The following is a 7,209-nucleotide window of genomic DNA, read 5'->3' as shown; positions in this document are numbered from 1 at the left end:
TTTTGTTGTGTGTAACCACTGAAGTCTCTTCTCTGGTCAGTTAACAATCAGAAAGAGATTTTTAACCAGGAAGTCTCCCAGTATTTGCTGAGGGACTCTGTGCACATGGTGGATTACATCTTCAACACTCAGCCAGGAACTTGAGAACTCTGCTTTAGCCATCATTTCCTTCTTATTACAGAGCCACAAGTTTAGTCAGAGGTGAGAAGTTAGGAACGTCTCTGATAATCTCTGAGCATGTGCACAGTCATGGGCTTGTGCAGGACTCCACATACCCATCTGGCTTTCTAGATTCCCAGGAATAAGTTGGAGGTTTTCAAAGTTATCTATGGACATATCAACTTTTTCTTTAAAGTTTTATGTTTAGTCTATGGTTTGCAACAACTGTTTTCTACTACTTCTGGCAGCTGCAATATTCATTATTTACCTCTAATGGTTGTTAACAAATAGCCCTAAGAAAAAGTCTGTTTGCTTAGGTGACCTGTGAGTCAGATCAAATAAAGGCAGTCTTGTGAGTGGAGTTTTCCAGGGTATTCCTAGACAAATAGTTTCAATTCTCTGGAAGTGAATGTTTGAGGAAACTCTAACCACTTTCTGCCCTTTCTAGTGACTACAATGCTGCTGTTTCAACAGGACTGTGGGCTATTAGTTTTCAAGGCTACTATGTATCCGAGGAAGATTGAGAGGGAGAATAATGAGAAGAGGATGAGTAAAAAAGTCACAAAGCTCTCTATACTTACTGAGATTCAACCATGTTATGGACAAAGATTCCTTAGATCACAGTAAGCTTATGGTTCATTTCTAAAGTCCTAAAAAAGTTAATTCTGACAATTTTGCCAGTTTTCTCATGGCTTTGATATAGGAGAGGATTTTGGGAGGTCTTTACTTTCCCGTTTTTTGTTGATGGCACCATACATTCTAGATGTTTAATAAAATAAATATTTTTTTGAGAATTCTCAAAATTTCTCTTAAGCATGCCTAAATGGGTCACAGTTTTTTAAATTTCTCCTCCTCCTCTTCTTCCTCCTTCTTCTTTTAGAGATTTTGTTAACTTATTTGTCAGAGAAGGTAAGGGGGAGAGAGAGAGAGCAGAGGCAAGGGGAGCAGCAGGCAGAGGAAGATGCAGGCTCTCCACTGAGCAAGGAGCCCAATGTGGTACTCGGTCCCAGGACCTTAGGATCATGACCTAAGCCAAAGGCAGACACTTAACTGACTGAGCCACCCAGGTGCCCCTAAACTTCTGTTTTATTTATTTATTTAAAGATTTTATTTATTTATTTGACAGAGAGAGACACAGAGAGAGAGAGAGAAAGAACACAAGCAGGGGGTCGTGAGAGAGGGAGAAGCAGGCTTCCCTGCCTAGCAGGGAGCCTGATGTGGGCCTGGATCCCAGGACCTGGGATCATGACCTGAGCCAAAGGCAGCCACTTAATAACTGAGCCACCCAAGCACCCAACTTCTGTTGTTTTAACAAGGACAGAGTTCGGTTTAACTTTCTTGGCAAAAGTGGTGAAAGCAGAGTCATTTGACGCCTTAGTCATTCCCTAAACAGTACTAACTGAATGCATTGTCACTTAGACCCTGCAGTCAAAAGTGCTCAGTAATATGTAGGTGTCTGTATTTGATACATTTTACATCACTTCACTTCTGCACAAAATAAGGGTGAAACAAAACAACATGGCCCTAGGTGATTGTAATGGCATCCTGGAGTGCCTGGTGGTTCTGGAGCTGAATAAATGGAGTAGAAAAGATTATGACTCTTAGCCAACAAGTATATGAAAAGATACTCAACAGCACTAATCATAAAAGAAATACAAATCAAAACCACAATGAGATATTACTTCCTACTTGGTAGGATGGCCTGAACAGAAAATAACATGTTGGCAAGGATATGGAAAAATGGGAACACTTCTGCACCCTTGGAGGGAATACAAAATTGTGTAGTCACTATGTAAAACAGTATTGAGGTCCCTCCAAAAAATTAAGAATAGAATCACCTAATGATTCAGCAATCCCACTTCTGGGTATATATACAAAAGAATTCAAAGCAGGACCTTGAAGAGATATTTGCACATCTGTTTTCATGGCAGCATTATTCACTATGGCTAAGGGCTAGAAGCAATTCACATGTCCACTGAAAGGTGGATGGATAAGGAAAATGTTGTATATACATGCAATGGAGCATTATGCAGTCTTTAAAAAGAAGGAAATTCTGTTATTCTGCAAGATCTATAAACCTGAGGATGTTATGCTTAGTGAAACAGACCAGTTACAAAAGGGCAAATACTGTATGATTATACTAATATGAAGTATTTAAAATAGTCAAAATCATTTAAATGAAAAAGTAGAAAGGTGGCTGTGAAGGGTGGAGGAGAGGGGAAGGAGAATTAGTGTTTAGTGAGTATAGAGTTTCACCCTTGAAAGAAAAAAACATTCTAGAGATCTGTCATGCAACAATATAAATATACTTAATAGTATTTAACTCCACACTAAAAAGAAAAAAAAAAAAAAGGTCAGCAGTTCAATAGAAGAACTACTGAAGGTGTATGTGGCAGTAGGTCATGGGATGTTGATTTTATGACAAAACTTTTAGGAAATTTTTTAAAGTCCTTATTTTCTAAAAAAGAGAACTTTTCTCTCAGTTGCTGATGGTATTACCTGCTCTGACCATGGCAAGGTACTGTGTTCCACTTAAAAACTTGGGCTGAATGGATAGGTAGCATTTTATCCTCAGTAGGTTGTTAATGCTTATATTTGCTTCAGGGCACTTTAGACTATATAATTTCTGGGCCTTCAGTTTTGGAGTCTGGCATAAATGTTTAGAGACAGAAGGATCCTTAGGTATCACCTACACTGTCATGTCCCAAAAGGTGTGCTAGGCGTATTAAGTGGTGCTAAAGAACTATTCTGTGAATAACTGCCTTAGGGAAATGATGGTTGAACAAAGTTAAATAGGTTTATTTACTGCTAGAGTTTTCATATACTTCAATATACTATTTTGCAAGTTTTGAAAGGAAGTTACAGCCTCAGCATTGCCCAAATTAATTGGAGAATGACCACTTCTTCTTCTTCTTCTTCTTTTTTTAAGTTAAAAACCATGCTCTAGAAATAGTGTTTTGCAAGGTTAGGGAAACAGTGGCCTAATCAAATGCAGAAATTTGATTTACGCAGACGTTGAAGTTCAGAGAGGTTAAATCCAATTCAAATGCAGGATACTCAGTTCAAATTGAATTTCATAAAAACAAGAGTAACTATTTAGCATTTGCATGAGACATACTTATACTACAAATTCGTTATTTATCTGAAATTCACTTTTAATTAGGTATCCTACATTTTACTGCATTTTACCTGGCAGTCCTACAAATTAACTTGCCCAAAGCTAGCCAGCAAATGCATGGGAGAACTGGGGCTAAAATGGAAGCTTCCATACTCCGGTTCAGTCCTTTTATTCTCTTAGGCACATGGTATGGTCGATATTTTAGTGGCATTCCAGCAACTAAGGAGCTACTGTGAAATATACTGAACTATTTCACTCTTCTGGGAACTCCTTTAAAGAGTCTATTGACGTACTAACAGGATAATACTACAGTTGGTACTACTGTAATTTAAAAATGATAATGATGGCCAACCTTCATTAGTTGCTTACTATGTACCAGGAATTGTTCTATGAAGATTCTATCTTTTGTCATTTAAGCCTCACAACAGTCCTATGAGGTAGGGGCTAGGACTATCCCATGCTACAGATGAGGGAGCTAGGTGCAGGGGGTTAGGCGGCTCATTCAAGATCTCTCCCAGCAAGGGGTAGAGCCAAGAAAGAAAGGAACTTCTGTAAAAGGGGAATTATATTATGTCATATTTCAGAGATGATCCCCATTCGTTCTGGTGGAGTGAAAATTAACTTCCTCTTTGACCAGATACTCTGGTTTGAATGAGGCTTGAATGAATTCACTTATAAGATATAAAGCCTTCAAGAGACAGGTAAATATCTTTATCACAAAAGGAAATCCACATAATACAGCTCCTCCTAAGCAAAGAAAGGCATAAAGCAGAGATTTGTGTTGTGTTGGGCTGTTTCTTTCTAGGTAAAAGTTAGAGACACAACCACAGGTCTAAGGCTTGGAGCTGCAAATAGAAACAGGTCCTACAAATGGTAGTTGTGAGTGGAGGACACACCGCATCTTATACCTCTTTCCTCCACAGAATGCAACACAGTACTTTGATTATAGAAAGAGCTCAGTAAAGATTTGTTGAGTTGAATGGGAATCAAAGAGCGTGTTTATGGGTACACAAAAGGGTGGAAGACACTCACTGATCCTTTGAGTCAGAGCCACACATTTCCAGTACCACCACCAAAGCTTTCTTTTTCCATGTGAAAAAGGCTTTGCATAGAAGAGCAACTTACAAGCTCCTTCTTTGCCACTGGAACCTGACATTCTTGTAGGTTAAGCCCCCAGCAAGCTCTCTGATTCTTGGGCTGCAAAGCTGCCTTGGAGGATTCAGAAAATGGAGGTTTCCTACTCGGTAGCCGAGTTGTGGCGCCGCAGTGGACAGCTTTACCGACAGCACGTCCCATCTACCCATGAAATTCTGTGCAGGAAGATCGAGAAACGGAACTTGAAATTGCGCCAGCGAAACTTAAAGCTCCAGGGAGCCTTGGATGTGAGCTTATCAGAAACGCAAAATGGAGATATGTCTGAAGAACCAGTAGGAGGTGGGAAGGTTAAAAAAAATTCCTGAAACAGTCTGTGAATCTGGGCTCCTCAGAAGCCCAGAATGGAGCGAGAACTAAAGAAACAATGAAAACTGTACAAGTTAAAAAAAAAAAAATAAAGAAAAGAAAAGAAAAGAAAAGAAATCTACCATAAAAAGCAATGGAAAAGCAGCAACACAGTCTCCCAATTCAGAACCAAAAAAGAAGAAAAAGAAAAAGAGAAAAATTGTGGATGATACTGGGCCCGATACCAAAAAAGTGAAAACTGAAGACAAAGGGGACTCTGAAGAAGGGGCCCAAGCTCCTGAAGGGACAGAAAACAGTGTGGAGAAGCCAGATGATCAGGAAGAGGACAGTGAAGCGCCCAGCCTACCCCTAGGACAGACTGGTGCTTTTGAGGATACTTCATTTGCTTCTCTTACTGATCTTGTCCATGAGAACACTCTCAGGACAATAAAAGAAATGGATTTTACAAACATGACTGAAATTCAGCATAGAAGTATCAGACCATTTCTGGAAGGCAGGGATCTTCTAGCAGCCGCAAAAACAGGCAGTGGCAGGGGCACCTGGGTGGCTCAGTGGGTTACAGCCTCTGCCTTCCGCTCGGATCATGATCCCAGGGTCCTAGGATTGAGCCCCACGTCGGGCTCTCTGCTCAGCGGGAAGCCTGTTTCCCTTCCTCTCTCTGTCTCTGCCTGCCTCTCTGTGCGCTTGTGATCTCTGTCTGTCAGATAAATAAATAAAATCTTTAAAAACAAACAAACAAACAAACCAACAAATAAAACAGGCAGTGGCAAAACACTGGCATTTCTCAACCCTGCAGTCGAACTCATTTCAAGTTAAAGTTCATGCCTAGGAATGGAACTGGAGTTCTTATCCTCTCACCTACTAGGGAACCGGCCATGCAGACTTTCGGTGTTCTTAAGGAGTTAATGATGCACCATGTTCACATATATGGCTTGTTAATGGGCAGCAGCAACAGGTCGGCTGAAGCACAGAAGCTCGGTAACAGGATCAACATCATCGTGGCCACCGCAGGCCGCCTTCTAGACCACATGCAGAATACCCCAGAGTTTATGTATACAATTTGCAGTGTCTGGTTATTGATGAGGCTGATCGTATCTTGGATGTTGGGTTTGAAGAGGAATTAAAACAAATTATTAAACTTCTGCCAACACGCAAGCAAACCATGCTCTTTTCTGCCACACAAACTCGAAAAGTTGAGGACTTGGCAAGGATTTCTTTGAAAAAGGAGCCATTGTATGTTGGTGTTGATGACGATAAAGCTAATGCAACAATGGATGGTCCTGAGCAGGGCTATGTTGTTTGTCCTTCAGAAAAGAGACTCCTCCTATTCTTTACATTACTTAAGAAGAACCGGAAGAAGAAACTGATGGTCTTCTTTTCATCCTGTAAGTCTGTGAAATACCACTATGAGTTGCTGAACTACATTGATTTGCCTGTCTTGGCCATTCATGGAAGGCAAAAGCAAAATAAGCATACAACCACATTCTTCCAGTTCTGCAATGCAGATTCAGGGATATTATTATGTACTGATGTGGCAGTGAGAGGGCTGGATATTCCTGAAGTTGACTGGATTGTTCAGTATGACCCTCCAGATGACCCCAAGGAATATATTCATCGTGTGGGAAGAACAGCCAGAGGTCTAAACGGGAGAGGGCATGCCTTGCTCATTTTACACCCTGAAGAATTGGGTTTCCTTCATTACTTGAAGCAATCCAAGGTTCCATTAAGTGAATTTCAGTTTTCCTGGTCCAAAATTTCTGACATTCAGTCTCAGCTTGAAAAATTGATTGAAAAGAACTATCTTTCATAAGTCAGCCCAGGAAGGGTATAAGTCCTACATTCGAGCATATGATTCCCACTCTCTGAAATAGATCTTCAATGTTAATAACTTAAATTTGCCTCAGGTTGCTCTTCTGTTTGGTTTCAAGGTGCCTCCTTTTGTTGATCTGAACATGAACAGCAATGACGGCAAGTGTAAAAAGAGAGGAGGCGGTGTGGCTTCCGCTACCGGAAAGCCAAAAAAGTAGAGAAGTCCAAAATCTTCAGACACATTAGCAAGAAGTCCTCTGACAGCCGGCAGTTCTCCCACTGAAGACACACCTTCCTTTTGTCTCGAATAGCTTTGTCCTGAAATGGATTTTTCCCCCCTTTCTCTAACAAAGGAATTATAGCTTCAGGATTGGGACTGATGGACCAGGAGTATGAGTTGATGGTTGCAAGCTCCAGGCACTGATACTTCCAGGAGATACCGCTCTTATTTGGGGATGTAAAACAGAGTTCAATTTTTCTAGGTTGTTTAAGAGCAAAACAAGGGATCTTTTGGATTTTGTTGGGCAACAGAGTATTTTAGATCTTTTGCCTCCAAATTTGTCATTGTCTTGGGGGGGCGGGATATTTTTTATGTTTTTATTTAAAATCAAGTAATTAACATAAAATATATTACTGGTTTCAGAGGTGGAGTTAGGTGATTC

The 7,209-nt window shown here is 40.4% G+C and overlaps 1 pseudogene; it reads left to right on the top strand.

Moving 5' to 3' along the window:
• Positions 1-4,503: 4,503 nt before the first annotated feature.
• Positions 4,504-6,847, top strand: LOC122907440 (annotated as a pseudogene).
• Positions 6,848-7,209: the final 362 nt, after the last annotated feature.

The sequence above is a fragment of the Neovison vison genome, chromosome 5 (genome assembly GCF_020171115.1).
Source record: "Neovison vison isolate M4711 chromosome 5, ASM_NN_V1, whole genome shotgun sequence".
NCBI lineage: Eukaryota > Metazoa > Chordata > Mammalia > Carnivora > Mustelidae > Neogale > Neogale vison.
Note: the sequence above shows the minus strand (reverse complement) of the source record. Positions and strands in the feature narration are given on the sequence as shown.